This window comes from Bos grunniens, chromosome 13 (assembly GCF_055505025.1).
Source record: "Bos grunniens cultivar Pamir isolate PY7600 chromosome 13, Bosgru_T2T1.0, whole genome shotgun sequence".
Classification (NCBI taxonomy): Eukaryota; Metazoa; Chordata; class Mammalia; order Artiodactyla; family Bovidae; genus Bos; species Bos grunniens.
In genome coordinates this window covers 76,733,367-76,755,561 of record NC_141177.1, presented here as the reverse complement: position 1 = coordinate 76,755,561, position 22,195 = coordinate 76,733,367, and the positions used below count along the sequence as shown (strand labels likewise).

At 37.1% G+C, this 22,195-nt stretch overlaps 1 protein-coding gene across 9 annotated transcripts in view; it reads left to right on the top strand.

The window, feature by feature from the left end:
- Window positions 1-22,195, top strand: part of MACROD2 (mono-ADP ribosylhydrolase 2) — a 2,315,241-nt gene that overhangs the window by 31,285 nt on the left and 2,261,761 nt on the right. For 2 of the 9 annotated variants that reach the window (XR_015139979.1, XR_015139978.1), the window contains exons 3-4: window positions 10,140-10,362; window positions 11,638-13,119. The exons of 6 other annotated variants lie outside the window; for them this stretch is intronic. The gene's annotated coding sequence lies outside the window, so the exon portion shown is untranslated. Of the gene's footprint in view, window positions 1-10,139; window positions 10,363-11,637; window positions 13,120-22,195 lie in introns of those variants that run through there. One more of the 9 variants, XR_015139980.1, reaches the window with a different exon arrangement.

Sequence of the window (22,195 nt, the reverse complement as noted above, 5' to 3'; positions counted from 1 at the left end):
TTATTTATTTTACTTTACAATATTGTATTGCTTTTGCCATACATTGACTTGAATCTGCCATGGGTGTACATGTGTTCCCCATCCTGAACCTCCCTCCCACCTCCCTCCCCATCCCATCCCTCTGGGTCATCCCAGTGTACCAGCCCCGAGTACCCTGTATCATGCATCGAACCTGGACTGGCGGTTTGTTTCACATATGATAATTTACATGTTTCAGTGCCATTCTCCCATATCATCCCACCCTCACCCTCTCTTGCAGAGTCCAAAAGACTGTTCTATACATCTTTGTCTCTTTTGCCGTCTCAGATACAGGGTTATCATTACCATCTTTCTAAATTCCATATATATGCATTAGTATACTGTATTGGTGTCTTTCTTTCTGGCTTACTTCACTCTGTATAATTGGCTCCAGTTTCATCCACCTCATTAGAACTGATTCAAATGTATTCTTTTTAATGGCTGAGTAATACTCCATTGTGTATATGTACCACAGCTTTCTTATCCATTCGTCTGCTGATGGACATCTAGGTTGCTTCCATGTCCTGGCTATTATAAATAGTGCTGCGATGAACATTGGGGTACACGTGTCTCTTTCAATTCTGGTTTCCTTGGTGTGTATGCCCAGCAGTAGAATTGCTGGGTCATATGGCAGTTCTATTTCCAGTTTTTTAAAGGAATCTCCACACTGTTCTCCATAGTGGCTGTACTAGTTCGCATTCCCACCAACAGTGTAAGAGGGTTCCCTTTTCTCTGCACCCTCTCCAGCATTTATTGCTTGTAGAATTTTGGATAACAGCCATTCTGACCAGTGTGAGATGGTACCTCATTGTGGTTTTGATTTGCATTTCTCTGATAACGAGTGATGTTGAGCATCTTTTCATGTGTTTGTTAGCCATCTGTATGTCTTCTTTGGAGAAATGTCTGTTTAGTTCTTTGGCCCACTTTTTGATTGGGTCTTTTATTTTTCCGGAATTGAGCTGCAGGAGTTGCTTAAGTGCTCAATATGTGCCAGACATAGCTGTAAGTTCTTTACAGATGTTCACTTATATAAGCATCACAGCAGCCCCATAGGGCACAGGGATTATGTTACTTTACAAATGAGGAAGCTCAGGTACCAAGTGGTGGTTTTGCCCAAGGTCACACTTGGTTTGGGAGAGGCCTTCTGGCTTTCTGTCCTCTTCACTTACCCCCTGATAATGCGTGCTTTTGTTTTGCAGAAGTGTTGCTTATGTTTTTATGTGACGTGTGCTTATTATTAATTATTTTTGAAAGATGTTTTTTATGCTGTGCATTGTGTAATTTTTTGGATTACAATTCATAATTGGCATGATTTAATTTTTAACTTAAACAACTAGTAGAAAAAGTAAAGTTGTGGATAATAAAATTGTTAATAATTGTCAAAAAACTGTCAACATTGTGAAGATGGCTTTGTTCCCTCAAGTAGATGTGTAATGAGTACCACTTTACACAGGATTTATTTACTTTTCTTTGTAACTCAACCTGTATTCCAAATTTGTACTTATGAATTATTGAAAGTTTTTTTAAAAACATCTGCTTTTTTAGATTTTTTTTTTACCAGTCATAATTTTTTTTTTCAAGTTAGTGCAATGGACCACATATTGAACATAAACTACAATTTGCAACTTTTAGCAACATAGTCTATGAGCTTGCTGCTCAGACTGGAGTGCTTAGGTATCTATGAATTTTTAGCAGGGAGTCTGTGAAGCCATGCAATAAAATGTATTACTCTTTTAAGCACCATTTCTACTAAAAGATTGGTGGGGGTGGAATATTAAGTACTTTAATTGCTTGACATTTAAAAAGAAACTAATTCTGAACATAAAAGACAAAAATTTCACATTGATGGTCTCTACCCTAGAGATCCTGAAGGTATGTATCAGTTCATTGTGTAGAAAGGTTTAAGCAGTCAGTGGTTGCATTTGAAGTCAGTTGGGGTCTTGGAAAGTTGTGAAACGAGTGAACTAACCAACATAAAATGCTGATCAATAAGGCTGAGAAAGAGCCCTGCATTTTAGCATTCAGTTACTATATATAGTATCAGTATATCAGTGTTAACCGGTAATATTTGTTGGGTTGTTGAAAAGAATAATACTATCAAAAGAGACATTTAGTTTTAAATCTTGGGAATATTTTTCTTGGATTTTATTTTATCAAACCCCACTTTTAAGTAATCCTGAGTAAAATTCAGATTCAGATCAGTCGCTCAGTCGTGTCCGATGACTCTTTGCGACCCCATGAATCGCCGCATGCCAGGCCTCCCTGTCCATCACCAACTCCCGGAGTTCACTCAGACTCACATCCATTGAGTCGGTGATGCCATCCAGCCATCTCATCCTCTGTCGTCCCCTTCTCCTCTTGCCCCCAATCCCTCCCAGCATCAGAGTCTTTTCCAATGAGTCAACTCTTCGCATGAGGTGGCCAAAGTACTGGAGTTTCAGCTTTAGCATCATTCCTTCCAAAGAACACCCAGGACTGATTTCATTCAGAATGGACTGGTTGGATCTCCTTGCAGTCCAAGGGACTCTCAAGAGTCTTCTCCAACACCACAGTTGGGTTTACTAAAAAAAAGATAATTTGGGGGTTATTTGATTTGCAAAAGCATTGAATATAATATTTCTTTAAATAATTTACTTCTTTAGCTTCTTCAGCTCATATTCACAGTGTTCAGTCCTACATAAAAATATACATAAAAATAAAGCAAGGAACCACCAATAGTTTACAGATTTTTTTTTTTTTTAATGTAAAACATTGTGGTGAAAGATTAAAAGGATATAAATTTGAAAATTTGAATACCCAGTATTTTGTTTTTTAAAATATCTAATAAGTTTGAGTAAAAGCAATATTAATAACTGCCTTTAATTTTATTCTAGATAATGAGATCAGGGCTTGAATGTGCCACTTTTTTTTAATTTTTTTTTTGGAGTATAGTTGATTTACATGTTGTTTTGGTTTCAGGTGTATAGCAGAGTGATTCAGTTATACGTATATGTATATTCATTCATTTTTAGATTCTTTTCTCATATAGATTATCAGAATATTGAATACTGTTCCCCTGTGTTACACAGTAGATCCTTGTTGGTTATCTATCTTGTGTATAGTAGTGGGTGTTTGTTCATCCCAAGCTCCTGATTTACTCTTTCTCCCCACATTTCCCCTTTGGTAACCATAAGTTTGTTTTTGATATCTTTAAATCTGTTTCTGTTTTATAAATAAGTTAATTTACATCATTTAAAAAAATTAGATTCCACATATTACTGGTAGTATATGATATTTTTTTCTCTGACTTACTTCAGTTAGTATGATAATCTCTGAGTTCATCCATGTTGCTGCAAATGGCATTATTACATTTTTTTGTGGCTGAGTAATATCCATACACACAAACACACACACAAGTAACCCATATTCTTTATCCATTCTGTCATTGGACATTTTGATTGTTACCACTGTTTTTTATTAATAAATATGACCATCATCATTCAACTTGTAGAGTGACATGAATATATTCTTGAAGTATCCAGATGATAATAGCTTTTTTACTTAAGTGACTTCAGAAAGAAAAGAAGGGCAAGGTGGGTGTAGGGAACCGTTAAGTAGGGGAGTTGTAGGAAGAGCAAATTTAAGAGTTAGCATGCTGTCCTGGGGTGTATTTTCTGTGTGGAATTTGCACCCATTAACAGAGGAAGTATAAAGCATTCTCTTTGTGTAATAAACTAAACCAGATAAAAATATACTTTGTTCTTTTTACTTTTACTTTGTTTTACTGCCATTTAGACTTGACTGAGGAAGAAAAATAGAGGTAGGTAGAATTGGCATAGTTCTTAGTCTGAGTTTCTTTATTTATCACTGTTATTTGTTCATTCAGGGATTTTAATTTATGTCATCTGAAACTCTGTAGATTGCAAATTTTCTATAACATGGCTAATTACTTTTATAATAAAGAATATACATAAAACAGAAAGCAAATTGTCCAGGTTAAAAAAAAAATTCTAATTTCTTTGACATTTCTTTATGCTTTAAGTAGAAGATGAACCAGAAGTGAGAATTGAAGAGTTGGAGAGTTTTGTTTTGTTTTTTGGTGTCAGGACAGGCAGGGGGAGGGGTTGTTCATAAGACACAAGAAGATTACTAAAATAGAGGAGGTGGGGAAGGAACTTTGTAAACTGAGAGGTGTGTATACAGGATGGTGATTATATGAGACTCCTCTAAGATGTGCCCCTCAATTTTCTGTTGTTCTTGCTATTTTAGGGGGAGAAATCCCGTGTTTTGAGGATATGATTTCCGTGATATGATGAGGAGTACTAGGATTTTAAAAAATTACTGCAAATATATGTTAGTTGGCTAAGTCCAAATTGTAGTGACAAAAGAAAATAATAAAAAATCCATCGCAACTCTGGAAAACAGGAAAGGATGCTGTCAGTGAACATTTGGGGACTTCCTGGTAAATATAAGACTGACTAGATTATTAAAAACCACTACTGAACAGCTTATAGCATAGGGAAAACTGCCTGTGGGTAATATTGGGGTAGGTAGACTCTAGGATCAGTGAATCTACATGAGAAATAGACTAGTTTCTCCCCTTTACCACACTAAGGGCAAAACCCACCTAGAAAGTCTCACAATCATTTATTATGGGAAGGGTGGGAGTTGGCGAGACTCTTGAGGAAGGTAAAGCAATGTCCTGAATCAATCAATTGTATTGAACAATCTAGGTCTTTATTTAAACAGATGAAGATAATGATGAAATACTGGATATTTGAGGGCTTCTCAGGTGGTGCCAGTGGTAAAGAACCCACCTGCCAATGCAGGAGACACGAGAGATGCAGGTTCAGTCCCTGGGTTGGGAAGATCCCATGGAGGAGGCCACGGCAACCACTCCAGTATTCTTGCCTGGAGAATCCCATGGAAAGAAGAGACTGGCAGGCTACACAGGGTTTCAGAGTTAGACACGACTAAAATTTAGCAACTTAGCACACAGCAGTGCTAAACAGAGGACTCATTCTAAAATAGGCAGAGCAAATAGCCCAGAAATCAGTTAATATATAAAAAAAAGCAAACTGAAAATATTTAGTTTCTAGAGAAAATAACAGTGAAAAAAACCTCTTGACAATTAAAAATTTGATTGCCAAATACAACCTATGGAGGCCAAAAGATATAGAAGGTACTAGAATCCAGAGTGCTGAGTTGATTCCAAAGAGCAAGTGCACAGAACACTTGCTGACTTAAACACTTACGTTTACAGGTCACATGCTTTTGAGGGGAGAGATCTTTGGGTTTCCAGTAGATGAGAAGTTATAATTAAGGCCTCTGCATAAGGCCAAGGCTCTTCAAGATAAGGTTTTAATGAAAGAGTCTCCAGAAAATGAAATTTAACTTCCAGCAGAGAACATCAGAGAAATTTTCTTCCCTTGGCATTTTGGTGTAAGACTAAAAAGTCTTGCCTAAAAATTTGTGGCCGTAAGCTTGTCTTCATGTGGGTGTGAGATTCTAATTTATACTAACTGCCTAGTTCAGGAAACTGCAGGCAGAGAAAATTTTTAAAAAATCATCAAATGTTGGTAGTGCTACGAAGCACCTAACAGAAAAAAAAGTAAATACTCTTTTAAGGCGGGTACATGTTCAAGATGAGCCTTTTAGTATATCTCTTGGTAGAGCCTGAATGAAATGCTTTGGAGAAAATCAGCAATCATGAGCAAGAGTAAGCAGGAAAAAAACCCCAGCAACATTAGACTTCTGTGATATTAAAATTAATAGGAGTATGGAATTATATACAAATGTTAAAAGAAATAAAATGGAAGATTAAAAACCAGAGCAAGAGACAGAATGCTGTCAAGAAGTACCAGGAAGATTTGAAAAAGAGCTTGTAGAAATGAAAAATATAATAATTATATTGTAATTGGAAAACATTGAATGGCTTAAATATATGAAACCTAGCTGAAGAGGGAATTAATGAACTAGAAGATAGATTTGAAAAAACAGAGAAATGGGAACATGAAAGACATAGTCAGAAGAATAAACATGTCTTAATATGTGTGAAGTTGAAGTTCAGAAAAAGAGAATGAGGAGACTGACAGTCTATATCCAAAGAAGGAATGAGCATTTTCCAAAATTAAAAGATATCTATCATTAGACTGAAAAAAAAAAAAACCAAAACAAAAAACCCAACACAGTAAATCCAGAGGAAGCAAAATACCTGGATAATACTTAGGACAAAAGGAAAATAAAAGTAACCAGAAATAGCTTACCTGCAGAGGTATAAAATTAGACCAGTAGCAGACTTTTAAACAACTGTAGATGCCGTAAGAGAATTGAGCCTTTAAATACAAAAAGATTCCAGATACCATCTTGAAAGTAACTAGCAAAATCAATCAAAAACAAGTGTTTTGAAATGTATTTTCAGACAGGTATCAGATTGTTAAAAAGATTAAAGTGTGACTATACTATATGGGTTAGCATATGTAACAACAAGAACTCTATAAGTTTGCAGAAGTATAAACAACTAGTTTCGAGAATAATTTGGCAATATCTAGGAAGCTTGAATGAACATTTCTCCAATGATCTGGAAATTCTGCATAAATATATATATATATATATATATAAATATATATAAATATATATGTATATATACTCATGCTTACATATACCTTAGCATTGTTTATTGATCTGTTTTGACCATAACATAAACTTTCAGGAAACAAAATTTACTGTGTATAGCACATTTTGATCCACCTCTGTGCCTTACTACTTTTTCCCTTTTCCCTTTACTCCTCACCTATGACCTTGACCTACTAATGTGATTTTATTGGTGGGTTGTAAGCTGTAGTTTGAAAAATACTTCCTTGAAAAAACTCACGTATAAGTGCAATAGGGATGTTCATACCAGTATCATTTGTAAAAGTGAAACACTAGCAGTCTTAAGCACTTAATAAATGGAGAGTGGACAAGTAAACTGTGGTATATTTCATGTAAGGTGAAGAAGACTGTGAAAGTATTAAGTTTTTAGGAAGCTTAAAAATATAAAGCAATACTATGTATAGTTTTATGGATGTATGCATATATAAAATATATAAGGAAATCCATGGTAATGATAGACACCAAGCTTAGATTATCTCTAGGAGGAAAAGAAAGGTATTCTGTTATGTAGGTAACAATTTTTCTTGAACTGAGGGGTAGATACATAGGTGTTTGTTAAATGATATCTTATACTCCTTTGTATGTCTAAAATATTTCACATAAATTTTTTGAAAAGGGAGATAGTGATACTGACAGATTGAGATTTCTTTCAGGGAACAGAGCAAAAAGAGTTGGATTTTATAAGAGAAAAGTTTGAGACCTAAAAAATAGATTCAAGAGATCATTATCTGTGAAGTAAGAATTCCAGAAGTGAAAAATACATACTGTAAAAGCAGTAGACAAGGAAATGGTAGAGTAAAATTTTCCTGAGCTGAAGAATGCCATCAAATAAGGTATGCTGAAATCACATTTCTGGTATAATCAAATAGTGGTCAGATTTTGAATTCCAAGGATCAAAAGAAAACCAAGTTTCCAGATAGAGTAAACAGACTTGCCCTAATGCAAAAAAAGTATCAGATTGGCATCTGATTTTTCTTCTGCAGCACTGGATACTAAGAAACAGTGGAAAATTTCTATAGAATTCTGAGGTAAAAGTACTATGATCCTAAGGTTCTGTATACAGGCAAAATTGTTTTAAAATGTGAAGACAAATATAAAAGAACTCTGAGCTATAACACTTACAAATGAATATATTATTTGGAAGTACTTAAGCAAAATGAAATGAATCATAATAGAGAATTCTGGATGGAAAAAAGAAAGACATACACTAAGTATAAATGAACAAAAGCAAACAATAAACCGAAACAGTCAGTGAAACTTTTGGTTAAATCTAAAAACTTGTCGCTAATGTACTTTGATGTATATTTGAGGTATAATATAAACAGAAAATATTCCTAATAAAACGGAAGATCTGAAAAAATGACCACTAGGAAATAAGATTCAGATGTTTTAATAAGAATAAAACCTGGGCTTTGGCAGGTGATGAGTGGAGGGAGGAAAGTAAAAGAATACTATGCATAGTTTGCTATGTAAAGTATTTCTATTCATAGAACTACAGAAGTGGATACTTTTTGCTTTACTTATGAAGGAATATAGAAATCTTGAAAATTTGAAGAGATTTTTGTTAAAAGATGGCAGGGTATCAGCTGTCTCAAACTTCATCACATCTGTTTGAAACAACTAAAAATGTATTTTTTTTTTAAAGAAAAATATGTTGGGCAGCAAGAAAGGGTGACATTGGTATAGCAAATTTGGGGGGAATTCCCTGAAGATAGAAAGTAGATGGAATGAGAGAGACAGAGAAACAAGAGCAGAGAAAAAACTGCAAGTGAAACTGAGTTTTTCCTTGGTACACTTCAAGAAACTCCCATCCGTTTTAACAGTTTCAGAGGATTCAAGTGATCTGCGGCATAATCATCAGATTAATTAATTTAAGAGCTGCTTGTACCAAATGGACTCTTTTCTTCAATTGTACAGAATGATAGTCAGCAGTAGTATTTGTCTCTAGGATAGGAGACATGGCTTCTGTTCTGCATGTGATGAGTCTAGGAAAGGCTTCTGATTGTGGATGCTGTAGTGGAGAGAGAGCAAAGCGGAGCCTGGAACACAAAAGGGAGGAAAGGGAAGATCAGTTCCACGGATATGAAACACAGTAAAACAGTCTGCCGCAAAAGTAAAATCTTCCTGTTTTTTTCAGTCTTTCAACAACCTGCTTTATGACATACATTCTAAATTGAAACCTCTGGATATGCTCTGCCCACTCACACTCATCCTGAAATCAACTCTCCAGTTCAGGGAAGATTCCTTCACAAAGTGACAGACCTACAGATCTACATTAGAAACCCTGGCTATTTAGCTAATTCTGGGACACCATTCACAAATTTCGAAGACCAATGATTACCAGAAAACCCAAAATATGAGTACAGGATGAACTGAGAGAAATTGACTCCTGGAAAATGAGAATGATACAAGATGTAGGTAGAACCTAAATGTAATTTGCATCCTTAGAGATTTAAGATCATAAAGCAGCTGTAAAAATAAGCCAGCTTGTTCTGAAAGCAATCTGCAGAGTTCTCAGAAACAAAAAAATATTGCTAAAATAAAAAATATTCAAGGGAAGGGCTGAAAGTTAAATTAATGATATAGAAGTAAGGTTGAGGAAATATCCTAGAACCTGAAGTTTAAAAGATGGAGATTGGAATATGAGCATATGTTTAAGTTACGTGGGACATGGAACCAGGTATGTGTTCCAGGAATGTGAGGGAGTGTTGAATATTAACAGAGATCGGTATATACAGATGTGCAAAGATGGCCAAGATACATAAAGTGAATAAACGTGTTGTGAGAATAGTATTTTAGTATGTTTGTGATCATAAATCATGTGCATGTTTGAATATGAATGCGAAAGATGAAAGGACATGAATGATCTCCTTTTGGGAAAAGGATAGAGGGATGAGAGAGGGATACTTTTCATTTTTCTTAAAGCATGGTATTTTAAAAGGAGTATATTTTTATTTAAACAATAAGTTATTAAAAGTAATGTTGCGTGAAAAGGAGAGCAACATGAGGTTAGCAGGGATTACCTAAAGGGATTACTATGATTTACACATAGTCTCAAGTCCATAATTTTCTTTGTAGTGTACAATTTTTTCTGTTATTTCTTAGCAACTGTCTCCTTCCCTTACTTCCTAGATTCTCAACCAAAGTGTATTTTCACACACTTCTCTGAACCTTCTTTACCCAAAGTATTGGGGCGGGGAGCACTAATTCCTTTGTTGCATGTGAATTTTATGAGAGAGGATATATATGTGGAGAATACCTTCAAGTAAGGATATTTTCTAGGTATTGCTTTATGAATAAAGGGTAGTATCAATCCAACACCTTCTGTGGAATGAGTCAGGATGTAAATAAATTATGTTAATGATTAATAAAGGGAAAAACGGGAGAATTCCATAGTTAAGATTTTGAAGTATATTCTGGTGGGATTTTTTGGGATGAGAGTGGGAATTGCTCAATATCAGAACAGTAACATGTGAGTATAATCACAGAGGTGTGAAGTGGTGATCTGGACCACCTGAAAGGCCCCATCCTTTTTGTGAGGAGATGGATATGATCCTTGATCTCAGTTTGCTACATCTACTGTAACCTCTGACCCCTCCACCATCACTGAAGATGCTTCTCTAAGGCCTGAAGAAGCGGTAGAGGATCACGAGAGAGCGAGTGCCTGAAGATCCTTGTCTGGGACAAGCTATGGGAAGAAAAGTCCTGCAGGTATTCTTCTTTTGTGTTTTACTTGGTTGCTGTGTTTTTACTGGAGAAAATAATTCTTTTCCTTGGAAGGGGTGAGGAGTGGTTGGTGGGAGGTGGGAGATGAGAAGGAGTAGTTCACTTTTCACTTTCATGCACTGGAGGAGGCAGTGGCACCCCACTCCAGTACTCTTGCCTGAAAAATCCCACAGACGGAGGAGCCTGGTAGGCTGCAGTCCATGGGGTTGATAAGAGTCGGACACGACTGAGCGACTTCACTTTCACTTTTTACTTTCATGCACTGGAGAAGGAAATGGCAACCCACTCCAGTGTTCTTGCCTGGAGAATCCCAGGGATGGGGGAGCCTGTTGGGCTGTTGTCTGTGGGGTCACACAGAGTTGGACACGACTGAAGCGACTTAGCAGCAGCAGCATTCTTTTGTAAGTGTGATAGAACAGTTGGGAAACAGTACCAGCATCTTTCTGTCTTTTTCTTTTTCTGCTTTTACACGGTGTTTTCTGTCATCTTCAAAATAAAAGGCTATTCTTGAATCACAGATTCACTTCTGTGGTGTTAAGATTCACTAAGAACATTTAGGTACATAGCATGCTGACATAATAGATTACCTAGTTGCAAATTTTAAAAACTAATGATAAATGTTTAGATCTGTGAATGGTATTGAATTTAAATTTCTGAATATATGCTTAAAAAGCTTGTTTGTAATTGGTATTTTTTCTTTTGTGTTAGTTGTTTAACCATTTGACACTGATTTATTTCTTTGGCATGAAGATTTAACACTGCTATGCACTTAAGTAATTAATTAACTGGAGCACCTCAAGTCTTAAATTTGTTATTTTTCTCTAGAATAGTAGTCTCAAGTGCCAGGAGCCCAGTTCTAGTTCCAGTGCAACTTAAACTTATTGCAAAACATTATTTTCTTCAAACTGTATGGCAGAGAATTTCATTGAGATTTTCTAGGTACTACTTATTGAAGTTTTAGAAATGGTATCTTCAGATATATTCTTGATAATTTGTTAATTCTGTTGTGCTTTTTAAATGATACTGTAAGAAGTATGCTTGAGTGTGGGGAGGGGTTGTTTTTGAAAATTTAGAGCATTTGGAACATATAACAATTCAGTTAAGTGGATATAGACAAAAATATGTCAATAAAATTGACCAAGGAAAAGTAAGTGAAATGACAGGATATGCTGGTAGTTTTCTTCTTTTTTGTTTGAATGAAAATAAGAAATGTTCTTAATAGAGATTTTTGTGTCATTTTCTCTTCCTTTTTTTTTCTAGCATGAACATTAGGAAAAGACCTCTTTTTATTTCATCTTGTCTTCCAGTCCATTTTGAATCAAAAAAGACTCATTGAAAACTCCTTTGAGAAGAGGTTTGAAGAAAGAAAAAGAAATACTGTTGAGAGAAGTTGTGCAGACCAGAAGGGAGATAGAATCACATGTTTTTGGTGTGTGTGTAACACCAGCAGGACTTCATAGAACGTGGAGAACTGAGAAGAGAGAAAATTAAGAAGTGACTGAAAATTGTGGGGCCTGCTGGGAAAGTACTGGCCATCTACTAATGTGGAAAGGCAGTTGATGCTTCAGTCCCAGGGCTTTTTGTCTCTGCTGTGCAGTTAGCATAAATTCTTCCCACATTCTGAACCACCCCTTTATCCTCTGTGAATGATGGAACTCTACTTCTATTTCAGCAGTGCTTCCAAAGATGAGTGAAAATATATAGTGTCTGCCAAAATCTGAAAAGTGTAGTCCATTTACTTATCACTAGAGCTTTGTAAGGTACCCCCTCCTGCATTTTAAATTTCTGTAGTTCGCAAAACCAGCCATTGTAGGGTGTTTTTTTTTTTTTTTTTTCTGTCAATAAATACTAGATTGTCAACATGAAATATAATGATTCTTCGTCATTGTGGCAGTTTTCTCCAATTTGATATCAATAGTCACCTTGGTGAAAACTAAGATTTTATTTTTTACACTTAAATAATTATGTTGTTTTTGGTGTGTCATTGTATGAGTTCCTGTTTTTCTTGAGATTTTAACAGACCTTGACTTACTGTATATGTCAAAATAAAAATCTTTAAATAGTAAATATGTTGTAATATTGTGGATACTGATCTTATATTAATTTTTCACTAAATATTGAGTTTGATTTTCATAGAAACCCTGACCCTAAATGTCATATTTATCTCAAATTTTGGAAATTAGTTTGTGTTATATAATAAGCATCTTATGGATTTGGCTTGTGTGTGTTTTAAATTTTACTTGTTTTAAGCATTTTTTAAAAATAATGTATTCATTCTATTAGGCAGCTTTTCTTTGGAAGTCAGGAGGACTTTATGTTTTTGAAACTGTAATTGGTTGTTTAAGTTCTCCAGACCAGTAATACGAATTCTGCACCTTGTTTCTAATTCCATCTTTTCTTATTTTAAGGACTTTTAGTATACATTGTGATCCTTTTTGAGCATAATATCTCAGTAGTCAAGAATATGTTCTCCTCATTTTCTCCAAGGAGGATTTCTTGACTGAAAGTTCCTCTTGTACACTGGGTTCTCTTCTGAGCACCCTCTTACTAATGCAGAGTGGCTGTGTGTGTATACGAAAGGGCATGATGTTGTTTCGGTCTGACATAAGAAATTGTACAAACGTGTTTATTAACTGCATTGCTTGTTGTGGCAAAAAGCTAGAAATAACTGTAACACACATCAAGAGGAAGAATGTTTGTGATGGAATGTTATGAAACTCTTAAAAATGGGTTCTCTGTTCATTCTAAGGAGTGTGTGTGATTTTTTTTTTAATAAGTGAAGAAATTTAGGTATAATTCACAGTGTATCCTATTTTAAAAAACTTTGTTTCTATGAAACATGTTTTATATATTTTATTTTTTTTTGTTTTATATATTTTAGATAATAATTATCTTGACATATGGGATGGAGGATAAGGAAGAAAGAGGGATGATCTTTTTTTTCTTTTCATATATTATCACATTCATTTCTGTGAAAGTGCTCCTTTTTATAATTTTTCAGGAAGAGTTTAAAGATTATCAAGAAAGTACTTAAATGTAGTTTGATAGTATTTTATAAATTTATAAAAATACAGAAAAATAAAAATACTTGTAGTGGTCAGTGATATACACACACACACACACACATATATATATATAGGTTGCTATTACTGTGATAAGGAGGATGCAGTATGGATTATGATTCCATGGGAACACTAAGATAGAAGCCAGCTTTATCTACAGGAGATAATGAGAGTCAGGGATAGTATGGATGTCTGAAATGTGGTCAAATGTGAAACACTAAATTGCCCAACAAAATTTAATTGAATTTACTTGTGGCCCTTCTTTCCTCCTCCTCAGAAAGGAGCAGGCAGAAGAGGAGCATCCAACAATGTAAAGATGAAAAAGTGGAATGTTAATTGAATTCTGTGCTGGAGAACAACACACTAACTAGAACTGGGCATGGTGAACCAGGCTCGGACCAAAACATTTCTGGGCCTCTGTTTTCTGAGCTATAAGGACTTTGTACTCAGGGCTCTCCTGGAAATAGGATTACACAATAAAGAATCCCCACATAATAGAGAGTTGATTTTAAGTTTTAATATTTCCTCTGCCAGTAAATATTAATAGCTTTACTGTCTTTTGGAGGAGGTGGGGTTAATATAACAATACATGTAGATGTGAAGTTGGCCATTACTTTGCTCAACTAGAGTATAAGAATATTTATCTTTTATGACCTGATAACTATTACATAAGGAAAATTACTGCATTAGTAAATATTTGTGGCTTCCTTAGACTTGTACAGGTAACCTCATGAGTTCATAGGGTGTAAGTGTTAAAGTATAATGTAAAAATACAGAAAAGTGACAGATCTGGAAGTCTTAGGAAATGCTTTTATAGTATTGAGGGAGACAAAACTTTAAACTTATTTTGTATTATGCCCAGGGAATTGTGTGTATAACTTAAAAAACAATTAACCTTGAATTTACTTGAGGAAAAAACATAATGTCTGTGGGATAAAGATGAATTTTTACTATTAAGCTTCCTATTATGTCAGGTCACTGAACTCAGGTTTCACAGGCAGAGGCTCTATTTGCTTTTCATTTTTGTCTCTACCCTTTCTCTTTCCCTCAGCTTGAATACTCATAAGTCCCTTTGATTATTTTAATACATGATTATAAACTTAAATAAATTGTATTAGCCATGTTTTTCTCCTTTCAGCTGGGTTATCAAAGGATTATATAAACCAGTATTTTCTAAACTTCAAATAGTTTTGTACAATATTGTAATCTAATATATGTGTGTTACAGCATAAACAGTAATCTGATTTGTGAGTTGTGGTTCTCTATTTGCTATCCATGTTTTAAAAGACTTACCTGTTATTTGGGTTTTATTATAACTCACAGGATAATTATAAAGATTTGACAGTGGATAGGATAGCTTTGACGGAGAAGGCAATGGCACCCCACTCCAGTACTCTTGCCTGGAAAATCCCATGGACAGAGGAGCCTGGTAGGCTGCAGTCCATGGGGTCGCCAAGTCAGACACGACTGAGCAACTTCACTTTCACTTTTCACTTTCATGCATCGGAGAAGGCAATGGCAGCCCACTCCAGTGTTAGTGCCTGGAGAATCCCAGGGACGGGGGAGTCTGGTGGGCTGCCGTTTATGGGGTTGCACAGAGTCGGACACGACTGAAGTGACTTAGCAGCAGCAGCAGCAGGATAGCTTTGAAAACTATCAAGATTATACAAACAAATTGTTATTATTTTATTCACTGGTTTAAAAATATTAGAGGTCCTAGACCTATATTCTTAAGAGCTGAAAATACTTTGGAAATCATTTACTGATTTTAGGTGTAATTGAAATGGTACAGTTTTATGAATAGCAATATTTCCATTATATTGAGAGAAAATTGAGATGATTTTACTAGATGACTACTAATTATAACCAGTATTATTCAATGAGATATGGAAATATATAAGATACACCAAAATTTAGGAACAGTCTGGCACTTTTCAGAGTCAATCAGTAGACTGTCAAATAGTTAAGTGGCTCTGAAAATATCCAACATTATCCCATAGTTTGGGACCACAGTGTATGACTACAAAGTATTGAAATTTATTACTTTTTGTTTCTAACTCACTTTGGCCAAAACCAAACTCATTGTCTTCTTTTCAAACCTGTTCACCCTGTGGAGAAGGATGCTTTCGTCTCTTCAGTTACAGATAGCTGGATAACTTGTCTGAAGTTGTCATTTATTGCTCTTCAGTAACACCTATTTCCAGCAGGTGCTAAATTGTTAAAATTTCTTTTTTAAAATGTTTTTTTTTTTTTGGTGCTTCTGTTTCTGTCACCTTAGCTATGACCTGAAATCAGACTCTAAATATTTTTCATTTGGGTTATAATAGTACCCTTATAACTCATCTGCCTATCTTTAAAATCTTGCTTCATCCCATCCATACCATTCTCAAAACCATCTTTCTAAAGGTAAATTTGATGAAGTCACTCTTTTGGTGTCCTACCCTTTAAAAGTCCTGTGATAAAGGACTGAACTCATACAAAGGGCCTCTTTATAACCCTGCAAGATCTTTTTCATTATATTCCTTGCGCTTTGTATTACCCCTGGTACTTTGTATGTCATTAAATATTGGCAGAAGTAATTCTGGTAGGTCCTGAGAGATTGGAAAAGTATAAAATGTATATTGAGAAATTCTCTATATGCTTCCTAAAGAACTTTTTAACACACAATTTTTAATGAGCCTTTGTCTCCATTTCACATAGCATAGTACTTGGCGATTAGTAAGTGCTCCATATTGTTGTTAATTTGATCCATTTGAAATCATTTGAATCTAAATATTGATGACAGCAGTGAGTATGGGACATAGTTGCTTTGGCAAAGATGTAATCAGTTTTCATGTTTCATTTCCACTCTAGTTGAGACAAAATTATACTGCACATCTTCTGAGCCTAGCAATCTCCTTTCATTTTTAAGCATTTATGTGGCTTATTTTGATCTTATTCTTTTTTTCTATGTCTATTTTTTCAATTAACTTCCATTTTTGTTCTCTTTCCTTAACCAATTTAAAGATGGCTTGTGGGTACTTCCTGTCTGTGACAGGACTTGATTTTGTGAACCATTGATCAGCTAAGGAGATCCAAACAAGAAAAGATGAATCATTAAAAAAAAAAAGCTTCTCTTGCTTTCTGTGTGTAAAAGATACACATATTTCTCTAACAGCCAATTAAAATTCAAACTTGGTGATTTGCCAAATTGCCAGTTAGATGTCACACTTAATTGTTGGTCTTCTGTGTAGCCTGGGTATTAGATGGCTTCCCTGGTAGCTCAGCTGGTAAAGAATTCTCCTGCAATGCAGGAGAAGACCCTGGGTTGATTCCTGGGTCAGGAAGATCCCCTGGAGAAGGGATAGGCTACCCACTCCAGTATTCTTGGGCTTCCCTGGTGGCTAAAATGGTAAAAGAATCTGTCTGCAATGTGGGAGACCTGGGTTCAGTCCCTGGACTGGGAAGTTCCCCTGGTATTAGATAGCATTTAGATTGAATTAGTCTCGGGGACTTGGTCAGTGAAAAACTTGAAAAGTCATTCATTAACCATTAGTTGTAGATGTTTTTCCTGTTACAACTAGTACCAATTTTTAGTGTCCGATTTACTCAAGGTTCACTTTGTCCAGAATTTAATAAATAATGAAATTTATATAGAAATTATATAGCAATATGGGTGTTAAAAATAAGCACAGACAAGTTCATAAACCCTAAGGTAAATTCTTTCACTTTTCCATTTAGGCACATTTTACCTTGAATTAGGACGAAGGATTTAGTGAAACTGCTATCTACAAATCCATTTTTCAAGAACAGCCAATTAAGCACTTAAATGCTGTTCCTCCTTTTCATAATTTTTCAAGTAGAGAATTCATACTTGACTCTTTTTCTGTGAAAGAATTAAATAATCTGTCAGTGGTATGCCTCCTTTTTTCTTACCCTTGGAGATAACTTTGGTTTCTAAATTACTGCTTGGTCACTGTGCAGATCCTACTTTGTGAGCATTAACCACTTGTAGTGGCAATGATTCTAACCACGTCCTCCCACTCCAGCCCCTACAGTCACATACATAATCAGCCGTTCAGAATTATTATCCAAGGTGGCAATTTCCTCCTACCTTTAAACTTGTACAGATAATCTTGTCAAAGGATTCTTTGTATGATGAATTTTCATTTTTCCAGAAATAGCTCAAGGTGACACTTTGATTTCATAGTGCTGTTTAGTTGAGTTTACTAATCTTTATTAAATAGTTTCCAGAGTCATCACCAGTTATTTCTTGAAATAGGACCTCTAAATTTAGCTTTGATTTGTTTACTCCTGTTTATTTTTATTGTTGTAGTGAAGGAACAGAATATGTATTTATTGCCTCTATGCAGAAACTGACTGGCTCAGAATAGAAAACACCAGGCTACTCCATCAAAACTGTTCATGCTCATTTATAGTTTAACTCAACTGATATTTTTAAAGCACTTCTAATTATGCTCCCCTGGTGGCTCAGATGGTAAAGAACCCGCCTGCAATACAGGGGACCTGGATTCCATCCCTGGTCAGGAAGATCCCCTGGGGAAGGAAAGGCAGCCCACTCCAGTATTCTTGCCTGGAGAATCCCATGGACAGAGGAGGCTGGCGGGCTACTTTCCATGGGACCACAAAAGTCAGACATGACTGAGTGACTAGCCCAATGTCGGTGTTGCTTTCAGGTACTTGGAATATGAAGAGTGAGATAAAGATTCTGACATCTAAGATATTTTAAATTGTAAAATAGTATGTAGTCCTTTTTGGAACTATAGGGACCAAGGAGAAGCAGGTGTGGTTGGGAGAACTTTAATAAAAGAGGTGATGACAGTGCTGAAACCTAAGAGAATCAACTTGAGAGTGGGTGGAGGGGCACCAGAAAGTAGAAAAAAAGGTTTGCGAGACTTAAAAGACCTACAGAGTTCTAGAGTCCTCTGTTAGCCATTTCTGAGGATGCAGGGTTCTCTGTGTGAGCAGGGCAGGTGAGATAGTGGCAGAGGGAGTCAGGGCCACCAGATGAAAGGCATTGCAGACCGTTGCCTTGGCGTGACAGATGGAACTAACATAAACATGACCTGCCTCTTAAAATACAGATTCTGAGTAAGTCAGGAGTAGGACCCTGAATTGGGTGAGGGGGTGTTCCCAAGTGATATTGATTACTGCTGGTTCCCTAATCAGTTTGAACAGCAAGATTATCTACTAGTATGAAGAGTTTTGCCTCTATTCTATGGAGCTTGAAGGTAAATATGTGATCAAACTCTCATAATTTTGTTTACATAAAGGTAGAAGAGGAGACGTGGTCATCATTAGACTTAGCAAGGAGAAAGAATTGTGTGATGCTGAAAGAGGAGGAGGAGATAGAGGCAAGAGATACACAGAAAGTAGAATAAAAAGCACCTGATTATTAATTGGCTACAGAAGGGAGTTGTTCAGTGGAGGTAATTTGGTAAGTTCATAGGTTTGGAAGTTGACCAGTTCAGTTCAGTCACTCAGTCATGTCTAACTTTGCGACCCCATGGACTGCAGCACGCCAGGCTTCCCTGTCCATCTCCAACTCCTGGAGCCTACTCAAACTCATGTCCATTAAGTCAGTGATGTCATCCAACCATCTCATCCTCTGTTGTCCCCTTCTCCTCCCGCTTTCAATCTTTCCCAGCATCAGGGTCTTTTCCAATGAGTCAGTTCTTCTCATCAGGTGGCCAAAGGATTGGAGTTTTAGCTTCAGCATCAGTCCTTCCAATGAATATTCAGGACTGATTTCCTTTAGGATGGACTGGTTGGATCTCCTTCCACTCCAAGGGTCTCTCAAGAGTCTTCTCCATCACCACAGCTCAAAAGCATCAATTCTTCTGTGCTCAGCTTTCTTTATAGTCCAACTCTCACATCCATACATGACTACTGGAAAAACCTGACTAGATGGACCTTTGTTGGCAAAGTAATGTCTGTGCTTTTTAATATGGAAATTGACTAACTGACAGATAGTATCTACTGAGTTAGAGAGGAGAAGCAGGTTGATCTTGTGCCTGTGTGTAGAGGGCAGTGGAACAGGACTCCACTGGGGAAAGGGAGCAATAAGAAAAAAATGTCAGCTAGACAGTTCTAAAGGACCAAATTGTCATGTCTGGCAAGTACATGTAGACCATGGGGGCCTCATCAGGTCAGCTCACTTCACATTTATTGAGGGTCTGATGCTTGCCAGTTCAATTCAGTCGCTCAGTCGTGTCTGACTCTGCGACCCTATGAATCGCAGCACGCCAGGCCTCCCTGTGCATGTCCAGCTCCTGGAGTTCACACAAACTCACGTCCATTGAGTCGGTGATGCCATCCAGCCATCTCATCCTCTGTCGTCCCCTTCTCCTGCCCCCAATCTCAGTTCCCTACTAATACTGCTTAGCATACTAGAAAAGGTGAAATGTGATCTCTTCAATAAAGGATCTTACTATTGAGTGGGAAGATAGAATCAAATGAATAATTGGAATCTTCGCAAATCAGTTTGCCAAGGGGATTCCTGGAAAACACGGGGGAAACTTTTAGAGTAGGTGACAGTTCAGCAAGGTGTAGACAGGTGAAGAAAATACTATAAGCAAGTAGATAGGAATGTCCCAGTCAGTTGGAATGGGAAGTTAGCTTTTGGAGTCCAAGTTGCAGGTCATTTGCTATTGTTGTTCTGTCACCCAGTCATGTCCAACTCTTTGCAACCCCATGGACTGCAGCATGCCAGGCCTCCCTGTCCTCACCATCTCTAGAAGTTTGCCCAAGTTCACGTCCATTGCATTGGTGTTGCCATGCAGCCACCTCATCCTCTGATGCCCTCTTCTCCTTCTGTCCTCAATCTTTCCCAGCATCAGGGTCTTTTCCAGTGAGTTGGCTGTTCGCAACAGATGACCAAAATACTGGAGTTTCATCCAGTTTTAGATGAGTTTCAGCATCAGTCCTTCCAATGAGTATTCAGGGTTGATTTCCCTTAAGGTTGACTGGTTTGATCTGCTTGCTCTCCCCACTTTCAGGAGTCTTCCACGGTTCGAAAGCATCAATTCTTTGGCGTCCTGCCTTCTTTACAGTCCAGCTCTCACAGCCATACATGACCACTGGAAAGACCATAGCCTTAACTACATGTACCTTTGTCGCTTTTCAACACACTGTCTAGGTTTGTCATAGCTTTCCTGCCAAGAAGCATTCGTCTTCTGATTTCATGGTTACAGTCACCATCCACAGTGATTTCAGAGCCCAAGAAGAGGAAGTCTGTCAGTACTTCCACCTTTTCCCGTTCTATATGCCATGAAGTTATGGGGCCAGATGCGATGATCTTAGTTTTTTTAATATTTAGTTTTAAGCTGGCTCTCTCCTCTCCTTTCCTCCTCATTTGCTATAGCAGTAGCTTAAATTAGAAAGCTGAGTGGTGGAAGAGGTGGCTGCAAGCGTCTGATGATCAGTTTTCTCGTCACATGTGGTCCCTTAACCTGTAGATAATGAGAGTAGGGGTCCCTGAAGTGGTTAATTTTGCACTTTGCATTTTGTAGGAAACAATCCAGTGTCAGTGTGAAGGCTGAATTGGAGAGAGGTAAAATGTGGGACTTGAATCCCAGGTAGACAGTCTTAAGTAGTGTGTCCTAAGTCCAAATAACTGAGCCAGCCCAAAACTCAAATTCCTTAAGGGGTCAGACAGATGAGAGGAATACAGAAGTATCAGCGTGTAAGGCTTAAGGAAGGGCAGGTTCTGCTGCGAAAGGAAATGCACTGTGTTCCTCCCACCACCCACCCCCGCCCCAGGGAATCCATAGTGTGCTGTCCAAATGCCCTTCACATAGTAATTTCTGATCAAAACCAAGGTGGTTACAGTGATGACAGAGAAATTATTTGGAAAGTAGAGTTTCTGTCTTGAGAGACAATAAGAGACCAACTAAGGACTAAAGGGTATGGGAAGAATCACATGCTTTTGGTGAAAAGTGAGGACATGTTGGTTTAGTGATGCTTGTGGAATCTCCAAGTAGAGACAGCTAGTTTACAGTTGTCAGAACTGGGCCAAGGAATGAAGTTTTGGGAAGTGGAATGAAGATTCTCCAAGGAAAAAAATTCCAGTGAGAGAGGAGAAAGAGGGCTGAGGATGGAACCCCAAGGAATTGTGAACTTTAAACAATGAGCAGTGAGAGGAACAGCAGAGTACTGTTCATGGTCGAAGAGGCTGGTGGCTTGGCTATGCTAGAGACAAGGAATCAGTGTTTCATTGAAGAAAATCATTCAGTTGTGTCACTTGCCACGGAGAGGTACACAAGCAAAGAATGCAAAGAGTCCTTCAGATTTGGTAGAGAGCAGCCACTGACTAATTCATGGGGCCAGAACCCAGAAAACTCTGGATTGTGGAGTGACTGGGAGGTGAGGGAGCACAGACAGTGATTCCTTTTGGAAGAAGTTTTTTTCTTCTGCCATTTGCTAAAAACACTTTCTCAAAGCTTAAGTTCCTGACTGAATGATCTAATTATAGAAAAGACTGATGCTGGGAGGGATTGGGGGCAGGAGGAGAAGGGGACGGCAGAGGATGAGATGGCTGGATGGCATCACTGACTCGATGGACGTGAGTCTCAGTGAACTCCGGGAGTTGGTGATGGACAGGGAGGCCTGGCGTGCTGCGATTCATGGGGACGCAAAGAGTCAGACACGACTGAGCGACTGATCTGATCTGATCTGATGTGAGCATAGTTATATGCTGGATCAATTAATTTTATTAATGTAAATTTGCTGGCATACGTCATAGGAATATAAAGATA